This window comes from Arachis duranensis, chromosome 6, assembly GCF_000817695.3.
Source record: "Arachis duranensis cultivar V14167 chromosome 6, aradu.V14167.gnm2.J7QH, whole genome shotgun sequence".
Classification (NCBI taxonomy): Eukaryota; Viridiplantae; Streptophyta; class Magnoliopsida; order Fabales; family Fabaceae; genus Arachis; species Arachis duranensis.
The window spans coordinates 101,300,318-101,313,078 of NC_029777.3; the positions used below are offsets into that span (position 1 = coordinate 101,300,318).

General features: G+C 35.9%; 1 protein-coding gene and 1 pseudogene across 1 annotated transcript in view; one reads left to right on the top strand and one right to left on the bottom strand.

Annotated features, from left to right (window-relative positions):
• Positions 1–7,835: 7,835 nt before the first annotated feature.
• LOC107494921 (zinc transporter 1-like) lies at positions 7,836–9,597 on the top strand (annotated as a pseudogene).
• Positions 7,957–12,761, bottom strand: part of LOC107495039 (calcineurin B-like protein 1) — a 30,855-nt gene continuing 26,050 nt past the window's right edge. Inside the window, exon 8 of the mRNA XM_052262930.1 lies at positions 7,957–8,078. The gene's annotated coding sequence lies outside the window, so the exon portion shown is untranslated. The remainder of the gene's footprint in view (positions 8,079–12,761) is intronic.

Consider the following 12,761-nt stretch of genomic DNA (forward strand, 5'->3'; position numbering starts at 1 on the left):
TGCTCCATGTTCCAACTATCAAGAGCCACCACCTCCATATTCATACCACGAACCACCATCTCCATATTCGTACCAAGAACCACCACCTCTCTATCCATATCAAGAACCATCATCTTTCTACCCATACCAAGAGCCACCATCTCCCTATTCATACCAAGAACCATCATCTCCTTCTTATTCATATCAAGAGCCATCATCTCCTTATTCATCTCAAATATCATCAGATCTTGAGCTCCTCATGAAAGAATTCTTACATGATATAAAGATGAGTGTCAAAAATGTAGAGAAACATGTGCAGTCGCTAATCAAGAACTAGGAAGAGGAACAAGAAAATTCCTTCCCAGGAGATATAATACAAGATCCTATAGAAGAAAGTGAGGAAATCAATCAAAGGAGTTCATATTCTATTGAATTATAGAACTTTCCATCCTCACATATGGTAGAAGAGGAAGATGCACAACCTCCCATGCCCTTGGTAAGCAATGAAGAAGAGATTGAATTAGAAGACAGCTACCAAGAGAAAGAGGTTGAAATTGAGGAAGCTTGCAAAGAAGTGGAAGAATTCAAAGAAGAACACAAGGGAGTGAAGCTTGCAAGACCTCTTCCAAATCCATCACCATTCAATACAACATTCAAGTGGGTAAAATTCCTATCCTTAACCCTTACTTTCCCACTTGAATATGGGCTACTGGAGACGGATGGTCAACTTAGAGCTCTTTGTGGCATTAAGAGTAAAAGGAAGATGGTTAGTGGCAAGAGTTGTCAACAAAGATTTAATATGGTTGCATGCTCCAAATTGAAGTGCAAGGATTGGTGTAGAACTCAATTGAATGGGTCTAGACGGTTGTTTGGATGTCTCTGTGAGAATTCAGATTGCTTACCACCCAGTGGGAACAATGGTGATCGACAAGAAGACGGGTGTAAAGGCAAGGTTTGGGACCTAGAATTCATTCCCACAATCAACACCCTTTGGGTCTTGTCACTTGCTTCAACTTGCTCGAAGGCGTTAGGCGCCTAGTTTGGGATCCCGGTAGCCATTGGAATTACAAACATTGGTGGAGATTCCTGGATCAATACAAGCACAAGCCACCATGACAAAGAGCTCACCACATGTCCAACTTAAGGACTTTAACTAAAAGTTCTTGGTGGGAGGCAGCCCACCGTGGTATGATCGTTTCTTTTCATTTTTTGTTGTTTTTCGTAGTAGTAGTTTTCTTACTTATTTGATTTTTATTGAGTTCTTACTAATTTTCTGATCACGCAACTATTTTAGAACAGGAACCGAATAATAAAAAAATAAAAAATAAAAAAAGAGAAGGGGAGCACATGACGCGCAAGCATCGCTAATGCGTACGCGTCATATACATGTGCGTGAAAAAATAAAATTTGACTGGGAGTTGAGCGGGAGTAGCGCTGGAAGCACAAGCCGCATCACGCGTACGCGTAACCCACGCGTACGCGTCGTTTGCACTTTTCGCCTTCCACGTGTGCGCGTCAGTGACGCATACGTGTGACCTGGAAAAATGTCGTAAATATATGTTTGGGCAGAGAGTTGTGCTGGTTTGGGGCTGGAAGTGTGCTAAACGCACAAAATTGACCACGCGTAAGCGTCCCTGACGCGTGCGCGTCATTTGCACAAATGTTCATCCATGCGTGCGCGTGCATGACGCGCACGCGTCGTATGAAAATATTGGTTCCTAAGCCACGCGAACAGCGAGTTGTGTGTGCGCGCGGCTGCCTTCGCGTAAATTGCACAAAACCCAGGGCACGCGTACGCGTACCTGACGCTTATGCGTCATTCAGAAAATTTCGCGACCCACGCGTCACCTGCGCTGCACAACTACACTAGTTCGCCGCCCAGTTTTAATTTTCTTTCCCCCTCTCCCAATCCTAATTCTCTCTTGTTCTTTTATCCTTTTTTTTCTTTCATCATAATATTTGTCTCTTTCTATTTTCAGTTCTTCTTTGCTTGAGGACAAGCAAACCTTAAAGTTTGGTGTTGACACTTCGCTTAAGGATTTTTCTATTTATTCCTATGGCACCAAAAGGGAGGCGAATCATCTTCACTGAGGAGCACAACCTGAAGAATAAAGCGACCGCTAGGATAACTAAGGTGGTTGAGTTCCTTTCAATTTTTATTCCTCCCCTCTTTTTCTATGTTATGTTCCGATTTTCTGCAATTTTGCTTTGTTTATTGCATCATCCTTTATTAGTTAGAATCCTAGGACTAGTTTAGTTTTCTCTTAATTGTTTTAATGCTGAAAAGATATCTCATGTATTACTCACTGAGCTTGAATTCAAATAAAAAATACAGAAGTGATGTATTGCATGAGAAATTGAGTTAATCTTAAGAGTAGTCTTATTTACTTAAATATGGTGGTATTAATTGTAATTCTGAATGCATGACATGAACAGTGCATATTTAAATTTGAATCAAAGAATGTTGATGTACAAGGAAAATAAATTTAGAGAATTATTATGATTTCCTGAAATTAATGAAAGTTTAATCCTTGAAGCAAAAAAAAAAACAGCAAAAGAAAATTAAAAGCAAGGTCCAAGACTCTGAGCATCAATGACTAGGGAGGTCAGACATGATTAAAAGCTCAAAGAGTTGTTTCCCAAATCACATGCTTGTGGTGTTATTGTGTAAAGTAATCCTTGAGACAAAACATTTAGAGTCAAGATCAATTGCAGAGTACGCCAAAGGCTTTGAGCACCACTGTCTGTGGATAATAATAAAAAAACAAAAAAAAACAAAAAAAACAAAAAAATATAAAAATTTTCAGAACTTAAAAAGAGTTCCCCAGTTAAGTGCTTGTGGTGTTTCTGTATCAAGTAAAGCTTGAGACAAAACATTTAAAGTCACGGCTAGGCTCAAGGTGCAAAGCACCAAAGAAAAATTGCTGTGTTCAAGGATTAAATTGACTTACAAAAGATCAGAGGATTCATAATATTATCCGGATTCTAATTCCGAATGACAGTAACATCCTTCTGATTCAAAGAAGAGTGATATGTCAAAACTATTCAGGATTGTAGTTGTAAACCCCACTATAAGAAGAGACATGAGCTTAATCAAACTCTCATTCTCATGCAAATTCACATCCTAAGCTTATATTAGTTTTGGTTGCTTGAGGACAAGCAACAATTCAAGTTTGGTGTTATGATGCGTGAGCATCTTTTCTATCTTTTCCTAGTGAATTTGCATCTAATTTGTTGAGTTTAATAAAGAATTAATTATCTTTTAGCCAATATGGATGCTACTTTGAGTCTTTTGCAATTTTGTTTATTTTAGGTAGCATTCGGCTGAATTTGATGGAGTTTCTGCAGCACAAGAATCAAAGGAGATGGCAGTGAGGAGCGACGCGTACGCGTGACTGACGCATGCGCGTCATTTGGAGCTTTCCATGGTGACGCGTACGTGTGATTTGAAGATTTTCTCAGCGACGTGTACGCGTGACTGACGCGTACGCGTGATATACGTCATGTGCAGAAAACGCAGAAAAATACTGGGGGCGATTTCTGGGCTGGTTTGACCCAGTTTTCAGCCCAAAAAACACAAATTAGAAGCTGCAGAATGGACAAAACATGTGGTCCCCACCCATCAATTGAAGACTTACTGATAATTCTTATTTAAATTCAAATCTTATTTTTAGGAAAAGATGTTATTTTTAATTTTAAATAATTAGATTTTAAATTTATTAGGATTAGTTATAAAAAGGGATTCCATGAGTTAACTTATCATGCCATCAGATTGGAACTCTGTACATTTTATGAGAATCCTATTTTTCTCTGAACCATGAGCAACTAATCCTCCATTGTTAAGGTTAGGAATTCTGTCTATTTGTATGGATTGATTTTATTACTTTTTCTATTTTAATTCATGTATGGATTCATAATTTAAGAATTGTTTTCTCTCTTTATCTTATGAATTTGGGTGGAACGGAAGTATGACCCTCTTTCTATTTGAGTTCTTGTAAAACTTGGAAAAGCTCTTTACTTGAACAACAGCTTGAAAATATATTCTTCTAAATTTTAATTATTTGGATTTAACGGGATACGTGACATATAATCTTTTTTATTTTTGGGTAATTAGAATTTTTGTGACATATAAACTAGAATTTGATCATGCAGCTTCTAGTTGGAATTAATTGACCAAGAAATTGGCAATTAATGAATTTTAGAGGAGACTAGAAAGGTCTAAGGAATTAGGGTCTAGTCACATATAGTTTGCCATAAATTAAATCCTACATGATTAAAATAGTTAGTAGAAAAAGTTAATCCAGAAGAATAGATAACTCTGAAACCTTAACTATTTCTCCAATATTTTATTTTCAATTTATTTACTTGCGTGCCTGCCTTCTGATATTTTCAAATTTAAACCTTTTGAATATCTCAAAACCCTTTTCTGCTTGCCTGACAAAGTAAATCATTTAACCATTGTTGCTTGATCCATCAATCCTCGTGGGATAAACCCTCACTTACCTGAGGTATTACTTGGTACGACCCGGTGCACTTGCCGATTAGTTTGTGGTTGTTAAATCACCGCACCACCAACCACACCGTGTTGGTGGGTTTTCAAGTCGGTGTCTCAGAGGCCCAGAGCATCAAACACGTTACGGAACATAATGTTCGAATCGACTCTGGTGTCTACGAGAATTTTCCTGACCAGGCCAGTTCCCACTCTTGATGTGATCACCATAGGGGAGTTTTCCGGTAGGTCATCAAACCATTGGTCCTCTGGTCCGAATGATATTGATAGGACCCTCCTAGAGGAAGGCGCGGGACTAGGCGATGACACAGCCAAGACTTTGGCATCTTTCCTGCATGCCGACTTCGACCTGGGGGAAACGTCTCTCCCAACTACAACGTTCACAATGGTGAGGCCGCGTTCATTGTCCTGCTCGAGTTCCTACCTCGGTTTCACGGCGCGGCTCCTGTCGTCACCAGATCGGTCACGATCCCGCCTCCTGGGTTCCCTTGTGAGGTGTGAGAACTCTGCCAACTTGTCTTCCTGGATCGCTTGCTCTAGAGCATCCTTCATATCGAAACAATCTTGGGTCTTGTGGCCGAAGCCCTTGTGGTAGCGTAGTAGAGGTTTTTGTTCCCTCCAGTTCTATCCTTGAGTTGTCGGGGCTTCAACAAGATGCCTTTGTCGGCTATCTGCTGGTACACCTCGACGATCGGGGCTGCCAAGGAAGTGTAGTTAGTAAACTTCCCTACCTGGGGGAACGGCTTGAAGGCTTTAGCTGGCCCTCCGTCCTTGGAGTGCTCCTTAGGCCTCTCCCCGTTGTCGGACTGACGAGCAGGGTTATAGGCGGTCTGCCGCTTGTTGGCTGCCACGACTTGGCTAATCTCCTCATCGTTAATATACTCCATAGCCACATTTTGGATTTCTTGCATTGTCCACACGGGCTTGGTGGTAAGGTATTTCCTAAAATCTTCGTTCAACAGCCCGTTCGTCAAGCATAAACTGGCCACGGAGTCGGTCAGGCCATCAATCTCCAAGCATTCATCATTGAACCTATCCAGGTAGTTCTTGTTCGGTTCCCCACTTCTCTGCGTCACCCCCAGCAAGTTGATCGGGTGCTTAGCTTTAGCAATATGCGTGGTAAACTGAGCTAGGAAGGCGCAGGTTATGTCCGCAAAAGTATGGAGCCTTGGGAAAAGCGTTGAACCAACGGATTTTCGGCCCTGCTAAGGTCACGGGGAAGGCGCGACATCTCACTTCATCACCCACGCCCTTCATCCTAGCCTCAAAGGCCGTTAGATGTTCTTGAGGATCTTGGGTGCCGTCATATCTCATGTCGTTGGCTTATCAAAATGCTTCGGAAGCCGGACCTCGAGAATTGAGTGGTAGAAAGGTGTTGCCCCCATGATCACTGGGCGTCGCGGCATCCTCCTAGGTCTCTCGCTGCTATCCTCTAGGTTTTCCTCTTCAGTGTGCCTCACTAGAGGTCGGGTGTAAATTATAGGGTCTTGCCGTCTCTTCGGCGCCTCTCTGCTTTCCCCTTGGATTTCTAGGTCAGACCGGGGGGTCGATGTGCCTAGAGAGCAGTCTCTTTGGGGACTTCTCCCCCTGGTTTTCCTCCTTAGGGGGGACCGGGACCGATGTTGACTCGGGGCAGGCTGGTAGCGCTCTCTACTCACTAGCTTCCGCTCCAGGTTCTGCACCCTGTGACGCAACTCCTGCATTATCCGAGGATAGTCGCTCCCCGTCCCACCGAAGGGACGTCTTTCCCAGGAGCGGGAGGGAGGCTCCCTTTGCCGAGGGGGGGATCTCGTGCGCTCACGAGAGGAAGCCAAGAAGGCTACCCCACTGGTTCGGGGAACTACTTCCTCCCTTCGTGGCTCGTCTCCATCATCTCCTTCCACGAGACCTAACAGGAAGTCCATTTACGCCAGGGTTCCCACAGACGGCGCCAAATATTCATTGCTCGGGTACCAAACGGATCGGGTAGATGAATAGGGTTAGTGACGGTGGGAGCCTGGTCTTCGTGGACGGTGAATGAACGGATCTCCCGAGTTGCGGTATAGGAGAGGGGAAAGCTGAACCTCGCAACCTCACGAGCAGTTGCGTTGGAGAGGGAGGGCCACCTACAAAAAAGATTCCGACGCCCAAGTCAGAGACCGTACGGATAGCAATAAAAGTAAAGGGGGTAGTGACCTACCTCGGGGAGGGGTAGGGCCCTCCTTTATATATCTTGTACCTAGGGTGGGTCCCACAAGGGCAGATCCACCTTCCAGGAAGTTTCCTTTTCTCCTAGCTGTCAGATGCTGTGCTGGAAGGGAGGAGATGCCGGGTCGGCTTCCCGGTCCGAGTTCAGCAACCTGGTTAGGCCGGCTGCCCGGGTCGGGGCGCTATGCCTACTAGGCCATGCCGTTTTTGCTTCCATCTATCTTTTTATTGGAACTATCAAATGTTTAATTTAAAAATATTTTAATTTTCTTTAATTAACTTATTCATTCATATTAATGAATGAATATTTTAGAGATATCAGCTACAATTAAGATATATCTTTTAACATCAGATCAAGTCTAATAGAAAAAATGCTAAGCATTATAAAAAAAAAGTTTTCGTTCATTGTCAATAATCAAAATAATAATGCAACAACAGTTTGTAGAACAAAACAGAAAAGATTTATGAATCCATGCAAACGACTACTAAAGTTGCAATGTTATAAAGAATAGAAGAAACAATAATTTTTTTGCTGTAACAGATTTAAAATTGAAGGGAAAATGGGCCTTTATTATATAGTTGATCATTTTTAAAAAAAAATATGTTTTCTTCTTTTGTGATAGCAACAAAACAAAATATTATTTTTAAGATATCAAACTAGAAATTAATTTTAATGCAGTGTTAGTATAAAATAGTTTAATAAAATTATTAATAACTGAATTATTTTGGCCCCCCACCAGGAACCAATCATTAAGCACATAGAGAATAATAATGTAATCACTAATCAAGGTGATGACTAATCACACTTTGAATGATATTCCAAGTTAGGGATAACGAAGATAAATAATAGATGTTCAGATACAATAGCATATATTACTAAACACTATGTCCACAACTTTTTAACAGATGTGGTCCACAACTCCACATTAATCCGTGAACCAATTTTAGATGCTAAGGCTCCTTCTTTCATCAAAGAAGTAAAATGGTTCAAAGCAGTAGTAACTAGTAACTGTGCCATTCCTCCTCTTTCCATCATTCCTTCTTCCAAGCCCAGCACATGGCATGTCCATAAAAGTTCATTGTGGGAAACCTTATTCAGGAAGCTTACTCTCTTCTTTGTTATAATATTATGCAATAAAATCCTTATTATATATCATACATGACGCATAAGCCTGGTTTGTTAGTTGTGATCGATCCTCTCTTCCCCCTTGCAATTAATTACATACCTATTGCGTGCAAGTACTTTCCGTTTACTTGCTGGCATAAGAATTAACAAAGACGATGGATGGAGCGGGAAAAACGTTTTCTTTTTGCTATACTGTATATAATGTTCCAACAGGCAGTACCAGCGTCTGGCTCCTTCTTTTTATGAAAGTAGAAACAATAAAGAGTACGTATATGCCTACATCAATTATTGAGTGTTCGAAATGATAAGTCTCACACACAAAAATTTTGCCTGTCTTTTTTCTTTATTTTAGAAAATAAACCCCAAGATTTGAATTATTGGAATGATACTTATAACTTATTTACACGAATGGATCATTGTTCTAATGCTGAAAATATCAATTGTTAACTGAAATTTTATAAAAGATTGAGTTTTAAATTTATTTCGGTATGGATTGTAAAACAATTACAAGAACTATTTAGATTATATATGGATCATTAATAGTATAATTTCTGATTCAAATATCAATAAATTATAATTTTTATTCATGTAATTTAAAATTGATGGTAATTAGTGGCTAAAAGAAGGGGGTTGAATCTTAACTTTTGTCTCGTGTCGAGTTGAAACACTTTTGTTTTTGTCTCCTAATAAACATAAACAAAGAAAGAAGGAGAGAAGAAGAAATAACACCACATATATCCTGGTTCAGCTACTAGGTGTATTGTAGCCTACATCCAATCTTCATCACAACAATGATGAAATTTTACTATGTTTTCATAACATTACAAACATCAATTCATTTATAAGAACTATCCATTCCTATTTGAGACAAATCTAGATTCTAATCCCAATCTAAATTTGACTTGGACTCAAACCAAGCTTTCAACAGCAAAGTGCTAACCCAACTTACAAGAGAATCTCTACAGAATCATCAAACACAACAGAAAGATGTACAAAAAAACTCTGAAACATCTATGATTTTTTCTCTAATTTGAACACTGACTTTTTCTTCTCACTGGCTTTTGCTTACAAACCTATCTTTTCACTGACTTTTTCTTCCTAATCTATCTTTTCACTCCCTTCCAACACTACTCCTTCTTTCTAAATCTCTTATTCTTGCTTCGAACAATAACTTGGAAGGATTGAAGATATATAATATTCTTATTTTTTTTTTTGTATTTTCAAGTTTAGTCGTCTGTGAACGCACTTGTGATAAATCACAACAAGAAGTGCAGGACAAAATCGCGTTAACATACAAGATAACAGCTCTTGCATCTATTTTGGTCGCTAGTACAATTGGTGTTTGTGTCTCTCTTGTTGGCAATACCTACCATCAGCTCAGAAAAGAATTTCTTCATTGTAATTAAGGTCTTTGCTGCGAATGTCATCTTAGCCACTGGTTTCATCCATGTGTTGTCGGATGCATTCGAAAATCTAACCTCGCCTTGTTTGGACGATCATCCTTGAAAAAATTTTCTTTTCACTGAGTTTGTTTCAATATGCATTGCAATGGAAACTCTTATGGCTGATACCTATGCAACCGCATATTTTCAAAAAAAACATTCTCAAGATGCACATTTAGGGTTGCAGGTGTGGAGGACGAAAAAAGACATGCAATCGATAATGATGTGAATCTTTACTCGCATAGAACACATGACCATACATCTGTGTCTGTTCCCACCAGTCCTCGAAACTCCTTCTATATCGAATAATATCATAGATAACTAATGTGATAATATTAACCAATATTTATTAATATTAAGAAAAAAATGGTGTTGTCAACCTGAAATGTAAGTAGCTTTCTTCTCATTTATCAAGAATGTCATCTTTTTTAAATTATAAAACATTGTATATTATGTGATTTTACTATCATCAATGAAATTGCAAATTTAATCTAATTATTTTTGTAATAATTATTTAAGAAAATTTTGATTTAGAGGTATTGAAGATGGGAATAGTTATGCATTTTGTCTTTTCATCAATTCTTTGAGGGTACAAGGCTTAAAAGTTGTATAAATCAGGTACTACTTTAATTATTAAAAATTAAAAAAAAAATTTATTTTATATTTTCATCGAATTTATTTTTTATTTAATTTTTTATTTAAATTGAATTTACATATCTAGAAAAAGATATTAGATCCATTAGCATCGTTATAAAAAATAATAAATAAATTATTTTTATAATAAATTTAATTAAATATCTTTTAAGTTTATTATTTTTTCACCTACTTTAATAAATTATTGACGCATTTAAACTTCATTTTTACCATTTTCTCTACTTATTTTTAATTTAGTTAAATTTAGTTGTTAATTGTTAAAATTTTTTGTACACATCACATGTTAATAGTTAAGTAATTATTGAAAACTTTTATTGCCTAATAAAAGCATAAATTATTTTTAAAAAAAAATCAAATTATGTGCACCGAAAAGTTAAAAGAAATAAACACTTTTTTAAAAAATATTTATATTATTTTCCTGATATTTGTATATTGATAAAAATTATTTCAAGCAAGATTTAAAAAGTTGTCGGTTATAATTATGGGATTGTTCTTTTCTCTAATTACACTAATAAAAATTACAATTGGCATAAGAATCTCTAATGTTTATGATGATAATAGTCCAACGACTCTTATTGTGAAAGGAGTTCTTAACGTAGCTTCAATTGGAATTCTAATATACATGGCACTTGTCTTCTTGCTGCTGATTTTATGATTTCAAAGATGCAGACAAATATTAAACTTTAAATATAAGTAAATATTTTTCTTCTTTTATGAGTTAGTTTCATGTCTATTGTTAAATGGGCATAAGACCAATTAAATTGCGTTATTCTCCCGTTGTCAAATGTAGATTTTTTGTTTATCTTTTTTCTTTCAACAAGTTCTTGCATTTATACATCTTGATTCTTACACAATAAGAATCAAGAAGTAGTATAAATGAAAGTACTTATTTCTGGAAGAAAGATAAATCTAGAAAGATAAACCTAAAACTTATATTTGACAATAGGAGAATAATACAATTTAATTGGCTTTATGCCAATTTAGCAATAAGAGACATAAACCAGCTTCTAAAAGAAGAAAAATATTGGTCCATATTTAAAGTTTACTATTTGTCTGCATCTTTAAACTCATAAAATCAGCACCAAAAAGATCTACAAGTACCATATATATTAAAATTTCAGCTGAAGCTGCATTAAAAACTCCTCTCACAATAAGGGCAGTTAGACTCTTATCATCATAAATATATATTAGAGATTCCTATACCAATTACAATTTCTAATAGTTTAGTTATAGAAAAGAACAATCCCATAATTATAACCGACTTCCTAAATTTTACTTAAAATAATTTTTATTAATATACAAATATCAGAAAAATAATATAAATATTTTTTAAAAAATATTTATTTCTTTTAACTTTTCATATTAGGTGCACATAATCTGATTATTTTTTAAATAATTTATGCTTTTTTTTAGGCAATAAAAACTTCAATAATTACTTAACTATTAATAGTTTGTGTACAAAAATTTTTTACAACTAAATCTAACTAAATTTAAAATAAGTAGAGAAAATGATAAAAGTAAAATTTAAATGCATGAATAAAATAGGTAAAAAATAATAAACTTAAAAGATATTTAATTAAATTTATTACAAAAATAATTTATTTATTATTTTTTAAAACGATGCAAATGAGTCTAACTTTTTTTTAGATATATTTAAATCCAACTTAAATAAAAAAATTAAATAATAAATAGATCCAATGAAAATATAAAATAAATTATTTTTTAATTTTTAATAATTAAAGTAGTACCTGATTTATACAACTTCTAAGTCCTATACTCAACGAATTGATGAAAAGTCAAAGCAGCAACCTAAAATTTTATTGTTTGTGAACTCGTTGATGCTTCCAATGTAATTCCTATATTCCCATCTCCAATAGCTATAAATCAAATTCTTCTTGAATAATTATTACAAAAATAATTAGAGTAGATTTAAAATTGTTGATAGTAAAATTACATAATATAATACAATGTTTTATAATTTTAAAAAAAATAACATTCGTAGATAAATAAAAAAAAAAAAACTATTCTACTTTGGCAACACTATTTTTTTCTTAATATTGATAAATATTGATTAATATTACCACATTAGCTACCTTACCTGTGATATTACTCGATGCCGAAGGACTCCAAAGATGCATAACCATGTGTTCCATAGAAGTGAAGATTCACGTCATTATCGACTGCATGTCTTTTTTTCATTCTCCACATCTACAAACTCAGATTATACATCTTGAAAATGCTTTTTTTGAAAATACGCGGTTGCATAGGTATCAACCATAAGAGTTCTCATTGCAGTACACATTGACACAAACTTAGTAAAAAGAAAATCTTTCTAAAAATGATCGTCCAAATAAGGAGGTTAGATTTTCGAATGCATCCGACAACACATGAATGAAACCAATGGCTAAGATGACGCCTGCAAAGATCTTAATTATGAAGAAGTCCTTCTCTGAACTGATAACAAGTATAATTTTGCCAATAAAAGAGAGACAAATTCTAATTGTACTAGCTACCAGAATAGACACAAGCTACTATTTGTATGTTAACGCATTGCTTTGCCCTGCACTTCTTGTGATTTATCACAAGTGCAGTCAGTCACAGACAACTAAACTTGAAATATATATTATATATTTTTAAAGGGATAAGTATGGTTTTGATCTTTAAAGTTTTTCGCTAGAATTAAAACCGTCTCTGGTCTAATTTTTTATTTAAAATCATTCTTAACGTTTTTTTTCGTATTAAAATCGTCCTTTTTAATAAAAATTTTTATATTATTCCTAAACTACCCCTATTTCTATTTTAATAATAAAAGTTATAAAATTAAAAAAAAAGGTATACGAAGGGGGAGGGGGAAGGGGAAGGG